This window comes from Cydia amplana, chromosome 20, assembly GCF_948474715.1.
Source record: "Cydia amplana chromosome 20, ilCydAmpl1.1, whole genome shotgun sequence".
NCBI lineage: Eukaryota > Metazoa > Arthropoda > Insecta > Lepidoptera > Tortricidae > Cydia > Cydia amplana.
The window spans coordinates 11,750,573-11,778,407 of record NC_086088.1 but is presented as its reverse complement, the minus strand read 5'-3'; the positions used below and the strand labels follow the sequence as shown (position 1 = coordinate 11,778,407).

At 37.1% G+C, this 27,835-nt stretch overlaps 2 protein-coding genes across 4 annotated transcripts in view; one reads left to right on the top strand and one right to left on the bottom strand.

Annotated features, from left to right (window-relative positions):
- LOC134657522 (small ribosomal subunit protein bS18m) overlaps positions 1-27,835 on the bottom strand; it is a 268,775-nt gene that overhangs the window by 65,461 nt on the left and 175,479 nt on the right. The window lies entirely within an intron of this gene.
- The window catches only part of LOC134657440 (ABC transporter G family member 23), a 134,860-nt gene that overhangs the window by 48,177 nt on the left and 58,848 nt on the right, over positions 1-27,835 (top strand). The window lies entirely within an intron of this gene.

Below are 27,835 nucleotides of genomic sequence, written 5' to 3'. Positions count from 1 at the left end.
CAGGCTCTTCAATCTTCTGTGACGAACTTGAGTTGACTTGAGACTTGGAGCGCCAGGGCTCAACCCCAATGTCCAAGACACCGAATTTAACAGAATTAAAGATAGACTTACCATCAAGTGTGTTGTCGTTGGGTGGACGATATTCGGAAGATTGCGGGTCACTTCTGGATGAGATTGGCTCAGGACCGGGATAAGTGGCGTACTCGAAGAGAGGCCTATGCTCAGCAGTGGGCGATAAAAGGCTGATATGATGATGATGATGATGGTGTGTTGCAGAGACGTCCTAGGTTTTTCCCAGGCGCCCGAAACTTCTTTCTCTATGACACGTGACGGCGATCACGTGACGCTTTCTATAAAAATAGAGGTGTCGGACGCCCCGGCCCAGGCCTGGACCGTTGTAGCGTGAGTCATCCTTTATCTTAACACTCGTTGAAATTCTTTATTATAGAGGTCCAACTAGGGTTACCACCAGATACAGATTTAATTTCCTGACAATATTCCTGATTTCCGAATATTTTTCCTGACATTCATATTTTTCACGACGAGGGGGTTGGATTTTCTCAATCCAAATGATATACGCAGACGACAGATGACGTATAAATAAGAGATTGTGGTGACGTATAATTTAATGAGGCTGACCGGCTATATCGAGAACGGAAGGAGCGAAGGCGACCGACTCCAAATTACTAGGTTGCTCAGAAAATTCCTGCTATTTAGTAATCGGCAGAGGAATTTCCAAGCGTGTTCGATTTATGTAATCAGTTACTTAGTTGGATTATAATGTATGAATATACTGGTTAAGTGGCCATCTGGCGGTCTAGCCAAAGAAACAAATCGCTTTGTGTCTCTCTACGAGTATCACTCTTCCATTTTAGTGTGACAGTGACAGTTGCGTTTCGTTCGCTACGGAGCGTTAGCGATTAGCATGTTGTCTACGGGGTCTGATCAGATCGCTACGTCTAAACTTGAAAAATACCTCAGACGTTTCGAAGGCCCTTCGTTGTTGAACGTCAAATAAAGTTACACCAGCTCCAACCCTACACCTCTGCCTCGAGAAGATTCAAATCCCCCCTCAATTGGAGGAGGGTATCCCAACTAGTAAATAGCGTGTCCAGCCAAGTTCATACTAGTTAACATCAGTATTTTATATTTTTGAGAGAGTGGGAAGTAAAAGTTTCGTACTTCCATTCCGGGGCAAAACCCATGTCGAAAGTTGATAAAGGCCAAGGGTTTTCGATAGTATCGGGTTTTCCAAAGGTTAAACAAAAATGCCCTGCGGCAAGAACACTAGTTGCACGGCAACTTTTATTGAGAGAAGTTGCCGACCAAATAAGTTTGTATCTTTAGACGGTCTCCTAGCCTATTAGGCTAGGTGGCCGTCTAAAGGAAGGAGGATTTGAAGGACATGAAGGTCTGTAAAAATATGCATTTTTAACCCCATTACATCCTCCTCAATTCTGAATTTATTTAGTCTCACTCGCATGCTAATGGTTTAGCTAAAAATTACCTTGTTTTTTTAACATTATTGTGAATAAATCTGAAACAAAAGATGATCGAAGGCTGATATTAGGCATATAGTGTTCTCAGGTCCAGCCACTACTCCATCTATTTCTAAACGTATAACCAAATCCCTCGTGGTCCCAGTCTTATTAGCTTGTTGTTAGCCCGCTTGACCCTTTGTTACACCTCTATTCTAAATTATCTTTGCTAGTACAGTGCTCTATCTAGAGTTGTGCCCTTCCCGAGAACGTTCTTTCTTTTGTATGGGAAATTTTTCGCTCGAGAATATTTCCCATAGTAAATAGAGAACGTTCTCGAGAACGGCACAGCTATAGCTCTATCTCTTGTGTGCTCGGTCTTGGTAGCCCAGATGGCAGAGCACTGTACTAGTGATCCAATGGTCAGGTTCATGTCCCACTCGAAGACAGTGAATTTTCCACTTTTAATTTATTTCTAAGCAAAGCATCGTTCGCAGACGTTTCTGCCTGATACAAAATTAAAATACCATGTATACATGTATGTATATATGTGTGTGTGTGTATGTATGTGTAGTTACGTGCGTAAGTAGCAAGTGCCACCGCACAGACATAAGATAATAATAATAATAACCGCGGATCGTTGGGCGTTTCGCCCGTTTCTGGGTCGCATGCGCAGCCGGATTCTCATTAATTTAATGTTAATATTCAATTATTATCAATTCTCTCGTAGCTAGACTAACTTAATGTGATTTTCCAGAAAAGGATTGTATATGGGGCATTATCTATGAAAAGGGACCTTATTGTCGATGGCGCTTACGCCACACAGCTTCTCGCGGCGTTGTATTTATATCGGAGCATCGTTAATAATTGCGTAAGCGCCATCGACAATAAGGTCCCTTTTCATAGATAATGCCCCATATATGAATATTATTTTAAAGAGTTGGCAGCTTGCATAATGCATGTGCCACCCCTGGACTGGATTTGCAAGCATTACGAGCTACATAACATATAATGAGCATCTGCCGAATCTTGGGATTAGGTTGCCTCGCAGACCCCAGGTTTCCTTAGTTTCTTAATTTAAAAAGAAATTATAAGCTCATAAAACCGATCTAATTAAGAATGTCCCTGCTAATAGTATAAATGCAAAAGTAACTGTGTCTATCAGTTACCTCTTTAGCCCGAGCAAGGAACGGTTGCGCTAAACATTAATTAGTAATAGGCATTTTTTTTATATTCCCGTTCTTTAGATCATTTTAAGATACTTTATTTTCGAATCCAACAAACTTTCTCTCCGGAAGTAGGTAAAAAAAAATAGTAAAAAAAAAAAGGCCGATCTTGTTTGTTAAAAATAGTAATAGCATTTTTATTTTGTAAACGTGACAAATATAATATATATAATGAGTCGACAATGGAATCAGTCAAAATATTTACACGGAAAATAACTAATTCAATAAATGGCGGGGCCTTACGGATATACGTCGTAAGTTGATAGATAAAAATAGTAATAACTACGTCTTTGATTGAATTGCCATAAAACTACCTCATTAAGCTATTTATCCGAAAATCGTACATAAATAATATTTGTATTACTTGTATATATATTTACGCCTTAAACATGCTAGAAAAAATGGTTATAGATATAATTTCTTGCAGACTTTGTTCTGATAACGTTCAAAGTGATATCAATTACATAATCACACAGAAATATGGTCAAAGTAATAAATAAGTGCATTTTAACAAATTCGCTAAATGACACCACCAAATTTGAACTCTTTGCGCAAATGCTAAAGATTAAATTTCCTTGCGGCGCGCGGGGACAGTTTTGATGCGGGCGGTGGCGGGAGTTCGTGCCAAGGACGCGTGGACAGTAGGTATATAGGTATGTACCTACAAGTGACGTGCGCGGGCGTCTCGCTCGCACCAAATACTTGTGCGGCCAAGTCTGAGCGAAATGAACGCGCGCGTGAATGATAGCTAATTAAAAATAACTGATATAATTTCCAATATTATTCTAATATTGGTTGATGTTCAAATTATATTCGTAATTATATACCTACGTCGATTATGAACCACTGCAAAAATAAAAATTGCGCCTGACTATCGTTCTTATTTAATTTCAGAATGGTATAGTGTGGAGTGGCATTATAAAAGGAATACTTATTATCGTAGTCATTTGACACTTTTGGTGACACTTTCACATTCTGTCACAGCGAAGTGTGTGTAGGAATTTATATTATAGTCTATCCAACAACTTTGTCAGTAGAAAAAGGCGCGAAATACAAATTTTCTATGAGACAATAACTCTTGGCGCCTACATTTTTAAATTTGCCGTTTTTTTCTACTGACGGAAATGGCTCGACAGACTTTATATTTCAAGAAACGCATTATATTGATTTATTTCTATTCATAGTCTACGTTCCTAAGTTCCGTGATAAGTATAAAATAAGAAGGTTAACCAACACAACATATTTTCTATTATAGTACGAGATCCTTCTGCAAATTGCAGACTTCATTATTTTTGTAGGAATAAAAAACGTGCATGGCAGATAAGAATTTTATTTTAACCATGTATGTTAAAATAAATGTTATTTGTTATTATATTACTGTAGTCGCAAACAAGCACACAACTAAAGTTTTGACAAACGGACGTCCATTAGGCATCTAGATAATTATGTACGTGCACTTGGCCTGTTTTGTAAACATAGGGCCTATCGCGAAATGTCGTTATCTATGTCACTTGTATATTTGACAGACAGATAACGAAACTTGGATTTTCGATGCTCGTGGTAGATCTTCAATTTTTGATTATTTATGGGCAATTCAAGTAGTTGGAAATTGTTTTGGTTTAAAAGAGGCTAAAACAATTACGTGATTAACAAGGGAGGTGTTTAAACCACGAGCATAGCGGGTGCTTTAAATAATGGAACATTGAGAGTTGCGAGACTTGCGAGGGTTTCAAAGTACGAAAGAAGAGCAGCTGCCGAGTGAAACTCAAAATTTCTAGCGCACTATGTGTGGATATAGGTATGATACATTATCTAGACACGCACACCAAGTGTTAAGCTAAGTTCAAAAGAAGAGAACTGGCGACGCAGCTGCCCTATGTTGTATTACATGGAGCCGCTTCTGACCCCTACCATAGAGAAATAAGTAAGACAAGAGTGCTCACTCCATACATCAGTTCAGACTATTAATTTCAGTGTCTACATCTAGCATCGAGTAGCGGAACTATCAGTACTGCTACATCTATTGTCAAGTAGCAGTACTGATAGTTCCGCTACTCGATGCTAGATGCTAATAGTCTTTTTGGTACTAAAACTGATGTATGGAGTGAGCACTCTATGTAACTACGTACCTCAAAGTCTATTAAACATAAACATTATGTATATGAAATTTTGTTGATTTCTTAAAACCTTTAATGCTAACTATTTTTATGAATATAACTCAATCGGTTATTAAGATACAAATACCTAAAATCTGGATTTTTTTCACTGACTGACTAACCTAACATCAAAAAAATAACCCATATCCAGATGGCCTAGCAAGTTGAAATTTGTACAAGATGATGTTGAACTAATAATTTCTGTACAAAAAGTAATGACATTCCAACAAAAACAAAAAACAACGGGTTGCACTCAGGGAGTGCCGGCAGAAGTGAAAACTCAATGACTAGTGCAAAATGCACTATGTATAATTGAGGTTAACGCCATCTAGCGTTATTTCGTCGCATTACTTGAAATCCCTAAGCACGTCACTGTTAGTACTCGAGTTATATTAATACCAGATATAGAGCAAAACTCACTAGATGGCATTTAAATCATTAGAGGAAAACTCTGTAACATTATTAAATTGTACAACGGGACTTAATCGCCTATCTAAGTTTTGAGATTTACCTCTGACGTTCTCCGAGACCACGGAGACAACGTCGTCCTCGAAACGTCGGAGGTAAATCTTAAAACTTAGATACGCGATTGAGTCCCGTAGTACAATTTAATAATGTGTAAAAATCGTGAAAGTTTAAAACAGTATTATTACATGTAACAGTTTTTCGATCAGGTCACGTGATCGTCTTACGGTCACGTCATCTCTCGCTAGTTTAACATTTTTTCCCCACCTCAAAAAGTGCACAGCGCCGCTAAAGAAGTTTTCACTTCAAAAATGTGAAATGAGAGCCAAGTTCAATATTAAGAATATGCGTGGTCGTTGACTTACGACGGTCATTGACGTTGATATGCGGCAAAAGAATTGAGATACGTATATATGGCTGCCATGTTCTAATTCACTTGATATGTAATTGAAGGGATGTTTACAAAAACAACATAACTGACTACACTGGTTGACACCTGAAACGATTAACAATGTTCTTAAAAAAACCGGCCAAGTGCGTCTACTATCGTACGCACCGTTATGACGGATTCAATTGTAGACAGTATCTCAAATACTACGAAATACAAGGCCTTATTATGGCTCCTCTACACGATGGCCCAACGCCGGCCACTCCAAGGGACGCATTTATGCGTTAGAGGGAGCAAGTGATATTGGTATCTCATTCTACCGCATGGCTGCGTCCCTTGGAGTGGCCGGCGCTGGCCCATCGTGTAGAGGAGCCATTAGCTATAAAGCGTTTATCATTGCGGAAAGGTATTTCGGACAGGTTTAAGACGATAGTGGACGACGGGCGTCACTGTGGTGTGGTTAACATACAGTCGAAAATTTTAATTTATGACCCATTTTGTACCTTGTCACAGTGACAATAGTATGAGATATCTAGCATACATTAAGAGGATAGAGGACGATCGATTTTCCACACAAACATATACCTAGTCCTATTTCCCTTCCTAGAGACTTATTGACATTATGGATTTCTTTTTACACAATTTGATATATTTTAATTATAGCTATGGCCGAACAATAAAATAAAAACGCCCCCCCCCCCCCGTGTCCGTCTGTTTGTGTGTATGTATGTTTGCGATAAACTGAAAAAATTCCGGCTAGAAAAGCCACAAACCGAGGTAAACTTTTCCCATACAATTTGTATGAAAATGAAAACTTATTTTTCATGCTAATTTTGTATGCCAATCGATTCTATTCCTATCTAGTATCAATAGTTTCTTTGGGGTCAACTTACGGTAATGTACTAAAAAGCCACAAATTAATAAAAACTTTTTCCATACATTTACTATGGAGATAATGTGAAATTTAATTCACTATTTTCTATCTCTTCCATCAGTCCTACAGCAATGTCTTTATAGTCCTTAAATGTAACGAGTAACGACTGATTGGCCAGATAGAGAAATATGAATTAAATTTCACGTTTTGTCCATAGTAAATGTATGGAAAAGATATATTTAATTTGTGGCTTTTTAGTACATTACCTACCGTAAGTTGATCCCAAAGAAACTATTGATACTGGATAGGAATGGAATCGATTGGCATACAAAAATAGCATGTGAAAAATTAAAAGTTATCATTTTCATACAAATTGTATGGGAAAAGTTTTCCTCGATTTGTGGCTTTTCTAGCCGGAATTTTTTTTTGGTTCCATACAAGCTTTTGATCCTTAATAGGAATGGGACCGATTGGCATAAAAAAAAAGTTTGTTAAAACTTACCTTTTTCCCGCACCCTGTATGTTTTTTCCAAAATCTGTAAAAGCCAATCAATTAATTTGAAATCGAGAGAAGGTCTTCTAAGACCGTTTTCTTGTCGCAGCACGGGATCTGGTAGCTGCCCTCACTGACCCAAAAAGAAAATCCACCCTGTATATATTTATGTATTGTCCAAATATTTATAAATAAACATGTCCCGGTCTTTGGTAAATAAATTACCGTGTCAACTGCACATTCTGTTGTATTCTGCTTCGGTTTTGTTTTTATGTTCTGTGTTGTTTTGTGTTTGTTTTAAGTGTCAATGAGTACACTGAAAATCAGCGTCGTAACACAACTCATTTGCTGAGTGTTATCCTTTTCTGGAACCCCTCGCAGGCCTCGCAGCACTGTTACTTACCTACTAATTTACCTAGATTTAAGCCTATTTTAGTGTTGTTGTGTATGTGTGTTTCGAATAAAGCATCATTCATTCATTCATTCATTCATTCATATTGCTTGATAGCTGTCCGGTCCCTTATTGAAATCTATACGTAAACTACCTACTTGAATACTTTGTAGTTGGATCTCAAACTATATATTTCAAGTGCTAGGTATGCAAATTAGTAAATTGTGCCAATTCTTTTTGAAATATTTTATTTAAAAATATCAGCAGTCATCATTCATTTTTTTTAAATAATCATTGAAAAATCACTTAAATCCGAACTGATTTATTACACGTTACGTTTTGTCACCGCTATCACACTATGTGAAAGATTTTTTGGTAATTCTTATAAATCATTAATTAATGTAATCTCTACTACTACCACTACTAAACTCAGTCTAGGTACGCACTAATTCACAATTAAATTAAAGGATAAACAAGTATTAAGTAGTGTTAACTCTTACTTAGTTTGCCGGCTGCCGCGAACCGCGAAAGTTAATCAAACAATCTAACATTGTTTTCGTCAAATTCAAAATCTCAAACAAAATACTTGATTTGGCCGAGTCCTTCTCGTATTATTAAAAAAAAACATTATAAGCTTTACAGGGACGCATTAGAGTTTTAAATCTATTGCAGATGCAGAAAATCATATTCGTAAAAATAGGTATTAGTGATAAATTTTCGACAACTTAAATGCAACCGCGGCGATCGGCCACGCGGAGCGATCCGAATTGTTCCGAAGATAGCCAAAAGCATCGCAGAGCGAGAGCGAGCGAGCACTGAGTGCGAGTGCGAGCGAAATAACAACACAATGATGGCGTGACTAACTGGCGGGCGAATAAACATGACACTATCACAAGCTGTATTACACATTACGCGCTGTGAGTAGACTTGAACTGATCATTCATATCGGCGCGTCAATCTATGTGGAATTGAATACATTATGCGCACTTCGGCCGGTGGTTGGCGGACGCGCGCTCGCGTAATGAATGATTTTTGAAGAGATTATTACGAGCATTACTTACACATGTCTACAGTTGACAGTAGAAAAAGGGCGGCAAAATTAAAACATATAGGCGCGAAGAGTTGACATCCTATAGAAAATTTTATTTTCGCGTTTGTGTATAGCCCGGACTTTCAGTAAGACGGAAAGTCTGCAATTACATAAAATTTACTTTCTTATTAACAGCACTCTTGCCCAGTTTAAAGCTGATAATTTGTTCCAATCTAGTCTTCCATGTTTTTTGCGTTCACTGGTACATATGTCTTGAGCGAGTAAATATATGTGATGTTATCTATGAAAAGGGACGTTATTGTCGATGGCGGTTACGCCATTATTAACCATGCTTCGATGTAAATACAATGCCGCGCGACGCTGTGCGGCGTAAGCGCCATCGACAATAAGGTCCCTTTTCATAAATAATGCCCCATATTAAGATTAAGGTTTTAGGTAGTTTATTATAACTGCACTACCACGATACTTTTTTAAATATTCGCGCTCGGGGCGATGGAAGTGTCATCGTTCCGTTCCGTCGCCCCGCTCCATGCAACGACCAATCGCGTTAGCTCGCTGGCTCGTGCGCGGCAACTTTAAAGCAACGATAACGTTTTTTGATGGTTTTTTGTGTTACGCATCATATTACAAGGCGATTTTTACAGTATTCGACGACAGAGAACTCATAATGAAAATCCCATATGATATTGATCTATTACCATTTTTAACCAGGCAATTAATTCATAACCCCATAAAACCCACCATACGGTATTATTTAGTGTAAGATTAAATTGCAACGCTTGTACTTATTATAATTTGGAAATAATGAGAGAAAAAATAGCCTATTACCATTTTTGGGGACGGGAATATACTGAATTCAATAAAAACCGTAGGTTACTTACTTTAAATGTAGGATACATAATTATGTTTTGTGTGATTCATGCTCAATGTTATAAAGCAAATATTTCTCTATGTGTATAAATTTAAAAAATGTTATTAATATTTTTTACAAATTTTCTGTGAATTTTTATATTTTAACATTTTTTTTAAATATCTTAATGTAATATTTCTATTTGGATTATGTGTCGACGTAATCACTAGATTTATTATCTGTCCCTTACATCTAAAAGTTCAGCTATTACTAATTATTTCCATTGCGCCATACTAGCCGACCGTACCTTGCTCGGGCTACTTCCCGCGGAACCGATTTAGATGAAATTTGGTATGGAAATAGGACCCAGACGAAGCCGCCGACAGAAGCTATAGTATTTAAATATGAGTAGGAATGACCGTTCATTGATTGTATAACCCAGACGTTCTAAATGCTTATTCGTAACAATGTCACCCACTTTCGTGACAGTAGGCATGCTTTTTGCTAACGTAAGCGGTATACTTTCTGTAGAGACTTCGAGAGTAACCGTTTTTTACTCGATTACCTTACCTATGAGACCAGCGGGCCTTGGTGTAATGCAAAAAAAATTATAAGAAAGTTATGTCAACGCCTCCGAGAAAAAAGCGGCGACCCCAGTCCGGTACCATCAGTTTGTCACTGACATAAACGCCGTAACGTAATTTACTTTCTATACATCTCGCTCGCACTCGCATATTAGTGTAAACGGGATGTATAGAAAGTAAATTACATTCTCGACGGCGTTTATGTCAGTGACAAACTGATGGTAACCGTACAGGTCCGGCGCATATCGTCGCTATACCAGGCCGCGTAGCCAAAGTACCAATCGCTAACGCTCCGTAGCGATCGAAACGCAACTGTCCCTGTCGCACTACATAAGCTCCTAAGTAATATGGAAGAGTGATAGAGAGACACAAAGCGATTCGATAGCGAAGCGATAGCGATTGTCACCTTGGCTAGGCCGCCAGGCGTGTCTCACTCTGCGATTTCGTCGCTTTGCTACAGGTAGCTAAAAGTACATCCGTTCGGCCCCACTTTTGGGGAAAGCCATAAGCCGCGCGTGGCGCTGTCGCCACCTAGCGGCCATATCTGTGCTGATCGTAACAGACGCGTTTTGTTAGAGAGTGAGTCTTCTGTACTTAGTACTATTATTTATTCTGTGGCTATACTTACTCAACCTCATATCTGCAACAATCATTTGATGGAAATGTCGCTTTTCTTTCATTCGGAATACGGGTGTTTTTGTCATCAAATGAGTGTTGCAGATACGAGGTTGAGTAAGTATAGCGGCGATATTTAATCCAGCATATTTCGCGTCCAAAGAGGAAACGCCAGCAGCGTGCTAGGCACATTTACCCGGGTACCTATCGACCCTAGCATATGTAAATTTCTGTACCTAAAAGTGTTCCAGAATAAATTATTTGTAGTAAAATTGTTATTTACGATACAAGTGCGAAAAAGAGGAAATCCGAAACGAGTGGCGATAAATTAAAACAAGTCCGAAGGGTGTTTTAAATCGACATAAGTTGCGAATTACCTTTTCGCACGTGTATTGTACAGCGTTTAACAGATATGGCCCTTTAAATTTTCGACATATGCACGGAAAGTAGCACCTATATGTACTGTAAAAGCATTTATTTCAATTTTCATTTTAAATATCGAGGAAAGAGATGCAGAAAACAAACAAGTGAATTGCCAGGGTTACCCGATACTTAATTAAATTGTTGATATACAAACCTACTGCCGTATTCGAACTTCAAGATATTCACAAGAGACGACACGTACTAGATCCATTCTAGATACGTTATAGTTTAGATTTCAACTAGTTCTCTTTTGCAGCGCAATTCGGCCAACCAATGTCACTTTTACGTTAGATAGAGTTAGATATCTATTAGATGTGAATTGGATCTCTAAGTCATATCTTGTGGAAATCGTTCAAGAGTATCTCCAGAATCGCGCAAATGCCAAATTTGACAGGTTAGATCTTAAACATATATATCTAACAGATGTCTATTTCAAAATCCGAATCGGGCCTCAAGTGAATTGCCGGGGTTACCCGATATAATTAAATGGTTGATATACAAACCTAGTCGTATTACGGTCATATAAACGTCACGAGTGTTACGCGACAGGTCGCATAACAGCGGAACTGAAACTGGACCCAATCGAGAGCGCAGCCTCACTGCTTTATACTGGAGGCTGATTCAGATCTAACAAATTGTTACGGTTTTGATACCTTGACGATCACTCTGAGGTATGTTAAAATTGTAATTAGAATATTTAGAATCGTATCGTCAAAAACATCTTGGAAGGCAGGATTGAAAAGACAAGAGAAGAAGGGAAACCTAGAATAACTTATCTTAGCCAAATAAAAAATGATACATCGTATGAGGAAATGACTGGCACAAGAAAGGAATGATTGGCGATTACTCCACCAACCAGAGCAAAGCTCTTAAGTTATGATGATGATGATGAGAATCGTATCATTAGGTATTTCGCTCGCACTCAGTGGGATTCTTTGACAAATATATATAAATATGAATGATTTTTTAAGAAATAAACAGATTATTTTTTTATATAAAAATTAAAAAGTCAATATGTCTAATCTTTTCATTCTATGAGCTTATTAGTGGTATCCAAACTGAAACTATGAGGATTTAAGATGCCGTGTCCCCAGATCAAGTTCAACAAACAGTACCCTTACCATGAGTCACTGACAGTGTCAAAACTCTAACGTCTACCTAATTTACTTTCTATACATCTCGCTTGCATTAATATGTCAGTACGAGCGAGATGCATAGAAAAGTAAGTTACGTTCACGCTATCGTTTATATCAGTGCCAAACTTATGGTAGCCGTACAGTTGATTTTATTATTTTCCGTATAAGGGGCATTATCTATGAAAAGGGACCTTATTGTCGATGGCGCTTACGCCACACAGCGTCGCGCGGCATTGTATTTATATCGGAGCATCGTTAATAATGGCGTAAGCGCCATCGACAATAAGGTCCATTTTCATAGATAACGTCACATATTAACGTTGGGCGAGATTGTAAGTAGAATTAGTACCGTGACGAAACTGAAAGCCACTGTCAAAGCGTGTCGTCGCGAAACGGAAAGTTTAGTACTTAATAGATAGATGATAACAGGTAATTATTTACTTAATGATTCATTACTAAATTATATAGGGATATTTAAACTCTAAATTTTAAAAAGCAAATTAGGAAAACGAAAGAATAATTATTATTTTTCATACTTATTTAAGCTTTTCTTTATTAAAATTTATAAGATTCTTACATATTAAACTTATATATAATTTTGACTTTTCATTTAAGCTTAGAGTATTTTAAATCTAAATATTAGGGAAATAATTAGAATTATCATAATTCCTGATTATTTAAAAAATTAACTTTTAATCCTTAGTTATCTCACTTATAAAAATTAACATATCATAAAATTATGCCAATAAACAACTTAAAATTTTTTCTCATCACATCAGCTACACACCCCATGTTTATATCTCAATAATTACATTTTAACTAATTTCTATACTTTAACTTTGGATCGTAAAGATTAAATTGTCCAGGAAACAATGGTTCGTCGTGAGAGCTTCACCGAGCCTTGACCGACATTACGACAATACAAACATTATTTAATAATATGCTTGTACATATAAGCACATTTACTTTCAATACAATAAGTTAGGATTTATTACTAATTATTTTTTAAAGCCTTAAAATTGTTTATATTTTAACAATTATCAGTTAAAATTAAAATAATGCAATAAGTGGATATATGACTAACAAAAGTGGCTGATTTTAGATGATACAAAATACTAATAGATTTTTTAATTGTCATATTTTTTTTAAAGTAATAAACACATCGTTAAACATAACTTAGAACAATAATGTAGACTAAAATTAACTATTGCATGCCTTTAATCACATGCTTATTAAATTAGGCGCAATAACTTGCTGCACTTCATTCAATTACTAAATTAATTATATGAATCAAGTTAATTAAATTAAACTAATAAATATTTCAGTTAATACATTTTTAATTCATACTCGTAACTAAACTTTCCATTCGAGCGCGCGTTGAAGTCTTTTCTTCCGAAAATGTATTAACTGTACCCCAGAATAAATAACAGTACTAGGTACAGAAGACTCACTCTCTAACAAAACGCGTCTGTTACGATCAGCACAGATATGGCCGCTAGGTGGCGACAGCGCCACGCGCGGCTTAAGGCTAGCCACCAAAATTGGGGCCGAACGGATGTACTTTTAGCTACCTGTAGCAAAGCGACGAAATCGTGGAGTGAGCCACGCCTGACTGTACCCCTTGTGTAAATTTCATTCTCGTCTCGTCTCATTTGTATGGGATTTTGTTTCCAGAACGTCCCGGGACGCTTTTAACAGCGTAATCCCATACAAAATGAGACGCAAAAGCGTACGTCCGTCACGCTATCGAATGAAATTTACACTAGGGGTTCTGTGTGACATAAATTATAAATAAAAAAAGATACCGTAAAACGGGGTGAGTAGGTTTCGCGGGGAGAGGTGGGTTATGAATGGGGAGAGAAGGTTTGAAAGGGGGATGAGAAGGGATTTTAAGGCTACTGCTACAAAAATAATGTATCCCAATTTAAAATGGAGCTATAGTAATACGCATAATAAAAAAAAATCGATCCAACAATCTTCCAAAATCACCTTTGTATGAAAACCCAACTCACCCCAAATACGAGGCACTACGGGGTGAGGTGGGTTTTCATGAAATGGAACTACCAAAAAAAAAAAAAACTAAAATACAAACGTCCGGAACACTTATTATATACACCATTCAGTTTTCATATGTAAAAATAAAATGTTATCGAGGTTTACATTTCAGTTTTGACCCTACTCTTTTGGTACTACAAACGTGGATTCTTCCACTGTCAAAGCCGATACGTTCACGTATAATCAATAAAGAAATAAATACGTAAAAAAGGCATGAAAAAGCGAAGTAAAAAACGTTACTAACAAATATATATCTCAAGATGAAATCTACTGCCGTATTCGAACTTCAAGATATTCACAAGAGACGACACGTACTAGATCCATTCTAGATACGTTATAGTTTAGATATCTACTAGTTCTCTTTTGCAGCGCAATTCGGGCAACCAATGTCACTTTTACGTAAGATAGAGTGAGATATCTATTAGATGTGAATTGGATTCCTAAGTCATATCTTGTGGAAATCGTTTAAGAGTATCTCCAGAATTGCGCAAATGTCAAATTTGACAGGTTAGATCTAAACATATAGTTATAGTATCTTGGTGATGTCTAATAGATGTCTATTTCAAAATCCGAATCGGGCCCATATTTCCGGATAACTTAATAATCATAACCTATAACTTCACAGCGTAAACAAAGTGATTATTGATGAATTGTTCGTTTTTTTACAAGTTATTGATAAACAAATTATGTGTAATTTTCCTCATTTTTTACCAGTCGGTCATCCCCATAGACTAGGAATCCTCTAGACGGAGTTTAGAGCAATTATTTCATGAAACCGATGCTGCCAAAAATACTGGGGTGCGGGGGACGAGGTGAGCGAGTCCCGTGCCGTGATTGGTCCGTTCAAAGACACGGACGTCACACAAAGACACTTTGACTCGAAGATGGAGTAAGACTACCGTATATTTGTGGCAGGGGTAGCGCTACTATGCTCAGTCTGGAGGATGTCTTGTCTGTGGTCATCCCGGACTTTGGACTTTCACTTCTCAATGTCGTCGTTCTGGTTATGTTTATTTAAAATTTTGGATCAAAATTACCGGTGTGATACTTAACATGTCTGCCTGACTGTCTGTTACCTCTTCAGATTAAATCAATTTAGATTAAATTTGGTATATAGTTTGAGGCCCAAGGACGGACTTCAATCATAATCTTAGCACACATATACCAGAAAAGTACCATAATTTTTACATAATTATCATAATTGTTTTTCGCAAGCGAGCAATCTGTTATTTTCCTCATTTTGCAACCGCCATCTTGCAATCGCCCTGTTTTAATATAATCATGTAATTGTTTCTAGTCGTTGTGATAGTTAACCGCCTTTGTATGTTACGTTAACGTCGTTAATATTACTTTGAGAGTGTGATTGTTTTAGGGTAATAATATATTATTACTATTGAAAATTAGACAACAGAATTTAAATTATGTATGTATAAAGCGGGTCAAAAAATAGTTAACAATTATTTTTTATATATTTTTCTTATTTACATGTCTTTTCCAAAATGTAATTAAAATAAAAACTACAATTATTTAACTGAAACAAAACGTACCTATTTATTTATCTTCAAAATATTCTCATTTTGCTTCGAAACATGTACAAACGCACATAGTATATACCTATAAATGTTTAGTTTAAATAGTATCGTGTGACTGAGATAACACAAAATAAAATATTTAATATTTATTTAATATTTTCATACAATATAATTTAATTTGTTGTCACGGGAATATGTCACAATGAAAAAAAATATCAAAGTATTTTTCAATCTAATGTATAGTTTGTATAGAAGCTTATACGTAATATAGAAGATATGAAATATATTGGAAACTAAAAAAAACTTAATGAGGTCTTGTGTTTTTTTAATCATTTCTATATATTTCATTGTTGTCAATTTATTTTGATAAATTGGTCATTTTCCAGACCAGAAAAGCAGACCCCACAATCAGATGGGAATAATAATGCTGAGGAGAGCGAGAAAGAAATTGCTCATTTTCTATCTAACCAGATTTTGTTATAAAATTAAACATGTGTCATCATCCCTATTGCAATCTGCGTCGTAAAACGTACTGAGTTGGTCATTAAATGTTTTGCGTCACTGTAAGTCGTCATTCGCAGACCGTTGACCCATTTTTTGTGCTTCGCGAAAATTGGCCAAGTCATGATTACTACGCGTACTCCGTTTTGGGTTCCAGTTTGCGCAAAGATGATTATAATTAGGTATGTAGTTATTTATAGAACGTGTTGTAAATAACTTATGAGGTTCTAAGAATATCGCGTATGTCTATGAGATTCTGTGCAAGTACATAATGTAATTTATGTAATGTATAAAGTATTGGGATTAATCATACCTTAATTTTGTGATTTTGGTTACGTGAGTGTGCCAGAACTCTATAACAATCTATTATCTATACGTAGAGACACATACTAGAAAATATAATATTTAATATCATCTGAAACAGTAATGTATGGTCTTTTTTATTTACTGGGGTCTGGTATAGATTAATACTTCTCATTTTATTCCCTAACACATTTCATTATTTACTTTAGATCATTTTAATTTAATTTTAGTGGAGAGGCACTTAAGTTTTAATTTCAGTAACAAAATCTCATTTACTGTCAAATAGAATGGTGTCGTAACCTTTTTATGTCATAAACAAATGTGTTTTAACAAATCCAAATGAAAAGTCGTTAAATAAAAACACTGCAGTTTCGCACGGTTTTTTTTTTTCAATCTTTGCCTTAAACTACCGTACTCCTAGATAAAAGCGAAGACCTCTAAACTCTAAACTGTTCCATGGTCTTGCCAACTAAATTAAATTTGCCCAACGCAATAACATAAACAATATAAACATAACGTTGAATAAACACGACCACATTTAGGACCTTGGGCCGGACAAACAGACGGACGGACGGCCTTCTTCGTACGCGGAAAGCTGTGCCGGTTAAATATTATGCATGTAGAGGTTAGAATGTACTTAGTAAAAAGGAAATATAGGGGAGAGTCGGCTACATTGTACCTACAATATTTTAGTTTGGGGTCGATTTGGTAAGATTTAAAAAATCTAAGAGTTTAATATTAGAGAACTAGTTTCGAAATAAGATGTGACGTTATCTATGAAAAGGGACCTTATTGTCGATGGCGCTTACGCCATTATTAACGATGCTCCGATATAAATACAATGCCGCGCGACGCTGTGCGGCGTAAGCGCCATCGACAATAAGGTCCCTTTTCATAGATAAATAATAATAAATAATAATTCAGCCTTTATACGTCCCACTGCTGGGCACAGGCCTCCTCTCATGCGCGAGAGGGCTCGGGCTATAGTCCCCACGCTAGCCCAATGCGGATTGGGGACTTCACATACACCTTTGAATAGATAATGCCCCAAATAGTCGTAGTTCATATGTGTCTAGCAGCGAGCTCAGCTGTCCATGACTACCCCATCCGGCGGTTTCTCTCGCCTTGGGCGCTCGTCGGCGTGCGCGCGCGCCGGTCGTTGCTTCACGGCCTTGGCGGCTACATGCGTGTATCATATTGATAGAACTGCCTTTGGTTAGTACCAAAAGAACCTTACAGTTCACATAGGTACACGGCTCATGGGAGCCTGGGGTCCGCTTGGCAACTAATCCCAGGAATTGGCGTGGGCACTAGTTTTAGTTAAGAACTAGTTCTTCAACCGTTTCCAGTAAGGCACGAGACTATCCGGCCAATTCGAGTTTTAGTTTTGCGATATGATTCTGATACTGATCTGTCAGTGTCAAAATTAACGTTTTTGGTTGCGTATCGGAATCAGGGCGTGTAAATTCAAATTGGCCCGTATGGGGTTTAACGCGTTGTTATTCAAACACACCCTTCGTGCATATACAATTAGTAGCTTGACTAAACAAAGACGCACGCTATATTCCAATTAATAAATAACACATATAATTCGATAGTGAAGGTCGAGTAAGTGGGACGATGTTCGACCTACTTCGTCCTAACGATCGTCGAATATTTAATCAAAATTGCCGGCGTATAAGTGTAAGGCCTGAAGGTAAGGCAGCGTATAAGTGTAAGGCCTGAGTGGACGCTCATGTTGGGCATGCAGCGGGGCGGGACGTGCGGCGTGCATGTCAAACAAATGCAAACGTATAGGAGCGGCCTTAGTGCACGCTGCTCAAATCATCTGTGAGCCCGACGCCACGCTGCACGCCCCGCCGAACGCTCCGCTCCGAGCGTCCACTCAGAGCCCGCACCATGAGTCACTGACAGTGTCAAAACTGACATTTACGCTATCGAGAACGTAATTTACTTTCTATACATCTCGTTTGCACTAATATGCGAGTACGAGCGAGATGTATAGAAAGTAAATTACGTTCTCGACGGCGTTTATGTCAGTGACAAACTGATGGTAGCCGTACAGGCCTTAGTGTAAGGCCTTAGTGGACGCTCGAAGCTTACAAGTAATTTCAGCAGCGTGTACTAAGGCCGCTCCTATACGTTTGCATTTGTGTAACATGCACGCCGCGCCGCACGCTCCGCCCCGATGCACGCCCAAGTGTAAGGCCTGAGTGGACGCTCGAGTTGGGTGTGCAGCGGATCGGGGCGTGCGGCGTGCATGTTAACCAAATGCAAGCGTATAGGAGCGGCCTTAGTGCACGCTGCTCTAATCACTTGTGAGCTCGACGCCACGCTGCACGCCCCGCCGAACGCTCTGCTTCGAGCGTCCACTCAGGCCTTACACCAACTCGAGCGTCCACTCACAGGCCTTACATTAATACCGTTAAATGTACTTTACTCAAAAATCAAAAATTATTGGCCACTACATAGTAATTGACCTTTCCTAACAAATCAGAAAGAAACAAGCCAATTAAAACCTTATTGTTAAGACTGGCCAATTACTATGCACTGGCACCCTAACGAAATACTAAACTATAGCAGTCACCCTACATAAATTTATGTATAGTTATTTGTACAACAAGAGATCAAAGTTTGATATTTCTTCGAGTGCTTATTTTGAGTCCCGTGCAAGCGAAAGATTCTATACTAGATTCACGAGCGTAGCGAGTGAATCTAATTTAGAATCTTAAGCGTAGTAAGGGACTCAAAAGCGCACGAGATGTAAATAACTTTGATCTCGTGTAGTTCACAAAACTTTTCACCTCAGCAGTGAGAACATATTCTAATATGTTCTCTAGAACCCGAAAAATGTATTCCTTCTTCATCACTTACCTCTATTCACTCATGTTTTCTTAAGATATACCAACAATTAAGTTTTCACCTCAGCAGCTCGAACAAGGGTACTTTGCTACTTAAAAATATTTCCCATAATGTCAATATCTACTAGAGAGTAAAACGGGAACTACGTTTGTATTTAGAAGCGGCAGACCCTTTTCCTCTTAAACGTCCTCTTCATTAAGTTATAGTACAAGAGCCGACCGCCGTTCGCAAAGGTCGTTTGCGCAACCGGCATACTGACCCGCTGTCTGCATGTGTTATGTCACGAACCTGCTGGAAAGCGGCTATGATAAAAGACCGGCTGAGTGGATATTTTAGTACACTTAGGAATTTGGGCGGGATGTTCATTGCGGTTCCGTGTGGCTGTTAACAAATATTTCGATTGAATTGATTCTTTATTCGTAAAGCGCTATCTCCCTCTTACATAAGTGTTCATACATTTGTCTATCCTTATTGCTATAATGTTGTTATTACCTATCGAATGAGAGTAGTATGGTTCGACCTAAATATCTACTTTGCCCGTACATGCCCTTTGAAATTTAAATTGAAAATAATATTTGAATTGTGTTAATTTTTAATTTCAAATTTCCATTACAAATCTATAGGTACACATTTTACTTTTAGTAGGGCAGTGTCATAATGACAAAAATATGTATATATATCGCATGAAATACAATACTCTTTATTACACACACACACACACACACACACACACACACACACACACACCTTACACAGTCCACAACACATGTACACAAACATAAACAAAGACAGTTGGATGGAGGTAACAGCAGGCGGTCTTATTATATAAATTAAACATTAATTTAAATTATAAAAGAATAGATCCGATGGGTCAGTCTTCTCCGAGACCACGGGGATAACGCCGCGCCGTCCTCGAAACGTCGGAGGTAAATCTTAAAAATTTAGATACGCGGTTAAGTCCCGTTGTACAATTTAATAAAAGAATAGATGTCGACTACGAAAGAACTGATGTATGGAGTTACCACCCTTTTATTCTCGCGAGGAATACACCGCATAAACAAATGCTTAGTTAATGTAAACACACTTTTCTGTGTGTAAACAGAATTAGTCACAACAGCTGACTCGCACGTCCGCTGTTTAGTCGCGTCCGCATTTGTACTCGTTCGCAATTTCTTTGTCTGCCTGATCTTTGTTAGGGTTGACACTTGTGCAATAATTTGCAACTCGTTAAAAAATTTAATACTTGACTGAGTTGAGAGAATACCGAACAAAATACAAATACAAATACAAAATTATTTATTTGTCCAACATAGGTAATAGGCTGTTACAGTTCAGTTAGTTTCACTATGTGGCGCCTTACGGCATACAAATTTTGAGTGCATGCATGTCAAAATATAATAGGTGTATTTACATAAATTATTTACAAACTATGCTTCATTCTCATTCAGCGGCAAATTTTTATTAAAATAAAAAAGTAATATTTTATTAATCTAAGTAAATCCATACTAATCCATACTATCCATACTACCATACTATGATACGTTAAAGTATTGTAACTTCTGCAAAATACTTTTTCTTTTTATAGAACAATGATTATTATATTATTATGACTTTTAATATTCAGTCGTTATAGTGTAAATGTTTGATCCCAAAACGTATAAAAAAATAAATATAAACGTCTTCAAGTGAAGTGACAATTCCTTGCACCCGGAACGCAAACATTACTTTGCGAAAGTGTGTCTGTCTATCTGTTACCTCTTCATGCTTAAACCGCTGAACCGATTTAGTTGAAATTTGGTATACAGACACTTTGAGTTCCGAGAAAGGACATAGGATACTTTTTATCGGGGTGAAAAGGGGGGATGGAAATTTGTATGGGGAATCAATAACCGCTGAACCGATTTAGATGAAACTTGGTATCCGGATAGTTTGAGCTGTGCGGAAGGATATAGAATAGTTTTTATCTCCGAAATTATCCCTTTAGGGTGTAAAAAATGGGGTGAAAATTTATGGGGTAGACCAATTTGGGGATGAAAAAAAGGATGAATGAAAAGTTGATTTGTTTAAAAAGTACGGTACCCAAATTACTTATTCCACGCAGACGAAGTCGCGGGCAAAAGCTAGTCTTTAACTAAATCTAAAAAGGATTACTTTCAAACTTGCATGTGCACGTGTGTGTTGTAATACAGGACCTTATAAGAGACGACAAACAGCTTGCGTGACGTGCAATGGACGTGCACTCGGCTCCTACATTTTAGCGCACACGTGCACGTCTACGCTCGCGCATCCGGTGTGTTCTGGCCTTTATCGTGTATATTTAACGTTAAAGTACTGTAACTTGTGCAAAATACTTTTTCTTTTTATAGAAATTTGATTATTAATATGACTTGATGATTATAGTAGGTGTGGGTAGGTTTTAGGTTTGGTCCCAAAACTTATAAACAAATATGTGTAAAGTGAAGTGACAACCCTGCACCCGGAACGTGTTTGCGTTTGGTTACTTTGTAACCGAATTAATAATAATTATAATGGCACGCTTCTTTATATCGAAACGTAATTATCTTGCATTCATTAGCATTGAGTTTGTATTAGACGCCTTTTTCCTTATTGATAACTCACGTACAGTCACCTTCAGTAGCCGTACCACGAGTTGACACTTGAGGTTTGCGTTAGCACCTGCGTAAATTAGAGCGCAGTCGGGTGTCCATAGGCTACGGTGACCGCTTACCATTAGGTGGGCCGTATAATTGATTGCCACCGAAGTGGTATTCAAAAAAATGCCTGTTTTATTTGTGTTTATAAATGTGATTCTGAGTTTATTTTCCATTTGTGATGCAATAAAGATTATTTAGGTACCTAGTAGCATCTAGTAGTAATATATACTTCTTCTTCTTCTTCTTTTTATTTTATCATACTTATCTCATACATTTATCTTAATTTTATGTCATTTACGCTCAGGGTCAAATATTTAAAATGATAATAAAATGTAACTAGTATTTGTTCTGTTTTTATTGCATATTGTTTTGGAGTCTAAAATATGTAATTCTAGCACAAAATGGCGATTCTTGTCACAATAATTGCATTTAATTAAGTACAAATACAAATGCATTTATTTCATTACTTTTAAAGTAGTCATGAATGTGTCTGTGTTTTCTATTAATTATATTAAAAATGTGTAGGTATGCAGTCTAGTCTCTGTGTGTACCTACTTCCTTAATTTTCTTTACTACATTTGAAGTTATTGCATTTTATACTTTTAGGGGATTGTTGTGTCATTTTTATCGTCTATGGGTTCATCCACATATACGTCACAGCAACTAATATCTAATAACACGAAATAGACTGTAAACGCGCGATCATCATACACTTGCAACAGGCCAATTCGAATCATGTTATTTATTATCACTTATCGTGCGTCTCGCTCGCGTCAATACATGTACAGACAAGTAAGAGAGAAATGCATGATAACTGAGTGATATTAATTAGACGTCATTGTGATATCAGAGTCCGTTCGAATTGTCCTGCTACTGAATTAGTTATAGCTAGAGAGCGTGCCACCTCCTCAAGTTTATTATGAAAATTCCTTCGCTCTATTTACTTTCAATCAAGTAAAAGTATTGCGATCATTCATATTTTTGCAAAATAATCGTTTTTAATAGCGGTAAGTAATATCAAGTTATGTAAAGATGAGAACTGAGCCGTGAGAGTGACGTTAAAAATGTCTATGACATACTCGTATAATGTAGGAAGTATGCATAGTTTTATACTCAACTGGAACCAGGTAATGCGTGAACCAAATATGTCATGGCGCAGTAAATAGTAAGTACAGTCAGCATTAAAATTAGCGCGTCAGATTACGCGTCAATAATATATCTACGTGTAATATCTACGTATAATAGAACAATGTGAATATAATAGAAATTTTTGGACGCGAACTGTAGAGATTACTTGGTCAACCAGATCTTGACAGTAGAAAAAGGCGGCAAATTTGAAATTGTAGGCGCGAAGGGATCCCATAGAAAATTTGAATTTCACGCCTTTTTTTACTGACAAGATTTGGTTGACCAGCTATATATCCCGATCCATTAAAAAATGTTTAATTTTGTTAAATACCAACATTTAATTTTTCATGATTTTTTTTTACATTTTCTTACACTTAAGTTTCTGTTAGCCACTAAAAAAGTTTTAAAACGCACTAAATAAAATGAAAAAAGATATAGAAAACTGAAAGACGTTAAGATCAAAAATAAATAATATCTATTCCGGGATAAAATGACGTTGGAAACTTTGCCATCCAGGGAAATAGTATAATTTTGCAGTGTGGCCTTTAGTCATAAAACTTAGCAAACTTTTGTTAATGTCCCTTTCTAACGAACACAAATGTCAAAATGACAGATAAGGATAAATGATTATTAAGGGTTTGTTAGACTGGACAACCCCACCAATAACCGCCAAACAGTAGAGATTCGTGTTCATAACTTTTTGTGTTCAAAGTGAGATTATCTTTAAGGAAAATGTCTATACCTAATTATTTTTACCAACATACGTGTATTTTTGGCACGGTTTCTGTTTTACCTCCTTTATAAATAAGTACCTAAGTAAATGGCTACATTTAACATATAGTCTGTTACATGGCCCATCTGTTATGGGGCCCGATACATTCCACGACTCTTCTCTTTCCGCATAGACTCTTAACGCTTTTAAGAGCCCATCAACGTGCACACTAGCGCCACTGCTAAATAATCGTGATTTACCGTGGCCCCCTTTTTTTAAATATATTTCGTTAAATTTAAATAATAACGATTATTTAGCAGTGGCGCTAGTGTGCACGTTGATGGGCTCTTAATTGCTAGGGCTTCCTATGATATAGTTTACATTCGACAATTTTTGAATCAGATTGACCTGTCTGCTTCTAAGCTTCTATGGTACAAGTTAGGAGAACTGTGCGTTAGGATAAACTTGATTTTTAAGTAGTTTAGATTTATTTATTTATGTCCAACCACGACCACATAAAATTAATTGAGTCCGTACGTGCCAAAATCACGTTAACACGTAACCTTCGTTTCGCAAGCGTTATGTCAGACGAGATGCATTTCACACTCGAACTGTCATAACTACACACTAGTTCCATACACGTCGTATGTTTGGGTCGGTAGCTGTATGTGGGTCATGATCTTGTGTGAATCAATGATGTTTTTATAACTCATTGTTTGGGTACGCATAGTGCAAAGAAGTTATGAGAAAATATACCTATTGTTATGCGTCCTAGCGTGTAATGCAATGATATTTTTACTGGAATTTAAGCCTTATGCCAAAGTTATAAAGTTTCGTTTCATTAGACTAGTATTTAAATTGTTTTTGTAAACAATTTCATTCAATAACTTAAATATTGCTAGGCAAGATAATACAACATCCATCACTCATCACTTCATCAGTCTCACAACTTTTTTGTAAGTTCTGTACCCAAAGGGTACTAAGACTCTGCTTTCCGTCTGTCTGTCACCAGGCTGTATCTCATGAACCGTGATAGCTATTAGGCAGTTGAAATTTTCACAGATGATGTATTTCTGTTGCCGCTACCTATAATAGAAAGTACGAAACCCTCGGTGGGCGAGTCCGACTCGCACTTGTCCGGTTTTATTTATTTATTGTTGTCATGTTAGCTCTTGGTCTTGATCATGTACGATATTGATCTTGGCTAGGCCTTGGTTTTCATAGCATCTGTCAATCTGGGGGCACGGTAGTGCCCCCGCCAAGACGAGCAAAGCGAAGCGCAAGGGCACTACCTACCTTTTCTCGAAGCGCTTCGTCGTTTTTTTGAACCCTCTTAACTTGGGTTTGGATTATACCAGATAAACAAAACTCTCGGGATATGATGTCAATAGTGGACTTAGTAAGCATAAAAAATTTCAATTGCATAGCTCTTATACTTTGGATTTTATTAATGTCTAAAAAACCCCGATTTCGTCACTGACTCATTCACTCACTGTTGATCATCAAAACCTCTAGGGTACTTCCTGAAGTCCTAGGAAGCTGAAATTTGGTATGTGAGATAGTATTAGTCCACAAACAACAAAAAAATTCAAAAACTTGAAATTATTAGCCCCTAAGGGGGTGAAAAGGGGGGTGGAATTTTGTATGGGAAATCGATAACCGCGGAACCGATTTAGTTGAAATTTGGTATGTAGATACATAGTTGTTGTTATGGGGAAGGATATAAAATAGTTTCAACCCCAAAATCACCCCGTAAGGGTGAAAAGGGGTGGAAAAAGGGGGTTGAAGTTTGTATGGGGAATCAGTAAAAAAGCAAGTACGTATTTCAGGATTTTTAATAGTAAATCACCCGCAACCATTTAAATCAGAAGATTGTCATAAGCAACTTACAAAAAGATGTGAAATCCCACCAGAAACATTTTCATGTAAAATGTTGCCAAGACGAAACCATAATGCTCGCATTGACAAAAAGTTATCAGATATCTTGTAGAGCCAAGCTTCTAACTCTACAGGCCCTACCTTCACAGACTCTACACCTTAGTCAAAATATGTGGCTTGGCCGTTTCATTATTACAAGAACTATTTTATAATAAAAAATAATGAAATGTGAATACATATTTCACCTTACGCCCATGTGACGAAACGGCCAAGCCACATATTTTGACTAAGGTGTAGAGTCTGTGAAGGTAGGGCCTGTAGAGTTAGAAGCTTGGCTCTACAAGATATCTGATAACTTTTTGTCAATGCGAGCATTATGGTTTCGTCTTGGCAACATTTTACATGAAAATGTTTTTGGTGGGATTCATAATTTCGCGATAACAAACACGCACTCGCGTGACGCTACCGCAGGCCTAGATCAAGGCCTGAATCATCTCAGCGATATAACCAACGACCTCAAGCAAAACCTTAAAAACGCAAATGAACAATAATAAGCTCTATTACAATGATATACTGCCGTATTCGAACTTCAAGATATTCACAAGAGACGACACGTACTAGATCCATTCTAGATACGTTATAGTTTAGATTTCAACTAGTTCTCTTTTGCAGCGCAATTCGAGCAACCAATGTCACTTTTACGATAGATCGTGTTAGATATCTATTAGATGTGAATTAGATCTCTAAGTAATATCTTGTGGAAATCGTTCAAGAGTATCTCCAGAATCGCGGAAATGTCAAATTTGACAGGTTAGATCTTAAAAATATCGTTATCGTATCTTGGCGATGTCTAAAAGATATCTAATAGATGTCTATTACAAAATCCGAATCGGGCCCATAAAGTCTAACAATGGTTAAAAGTGTTGCAGTTAGTAGTTGAGTTCGAGCTCTTAATCGCTCAGCGAAGGCTGTCCTAAACCTTGTTACTGACAGAAATATTTTTATTGTTGTGACGTTATCTATAAAAAGAGACCTTTTTGTCGATGGCGCATACGCCATTATTGACGATGCTCCGATATAAATACAATGCCACCTGATGCTGTGCGGCGTAAGCGCCATCGACAATAAAGTCCCTTTTCTTAATGCCCCATTTTTTAACCTTAAGGCATTGTAATACAGCGAGAATAATGCGACGCCAGCGCCGATCTCCATAAGGTACCTTTTCTCTTGGAACGTCACATATAAGTAAGAATAAAGTACTATTAACAAGCGGACTTTCCAGAATTATTTACTCATTAGATCTAGATCCTTAATTATATGGAAATGATGACTATTACCTACAGTCTGACCTGGGATTTTGCACTCGTTCTTAGAACGTATTGTTCCGTTCAATTTTATTCCATTAGTCTGTGGTATTATTTAGTAGCCAATTAAGTTTCTAATTACATTTATATTGATGTATCCGTCCGGTAAATTATTATAATTATTATTTCAAATAATTACACTTAAAACTCTCGCGTTTTGTACACATAGTTTTCCGTGAGTCCGTGACCTGGCGGAAACGTCAGATAAAAGGTAAAATAATGGAATTTATTTAATCGTATTAGACCCGTTAAAGATAATAAATAAATGTTGTAAATCCATTCAAATATGTTTATTTTGCCTCAATACCTACATAAACGGGTATGTATTTAGGTAAGTACTAAACTATTTTACCGACTAAACAAACTATTTTGACTAATTATTAAACATCAAAGCTAAATTTTCTTTGGAGCGCTCTTTGATAGTTTTGCGATAAATATAAATAAGCAAAGAGATAATAAAGCAGCAAAAATGCAAAGTTGTCAGTTACAGCGAGTGTAAGATATCGATACAATGGCCAGCGGAAATGAACGATCTTTGCATACTTACCCCGGAAACTAACAGATAATAAACTGTGGTTTTCCATGACAGAAGGGTCCTTATGCTTTAAGTGCAATAAGGTCCTTTTTATCTGATATTCCAATAGAAAGGTCGATATTGCACATGAAGTAAGGACCCTTCTGTGATGGAAAGCCACAATTAGTAATAAATCACTGGT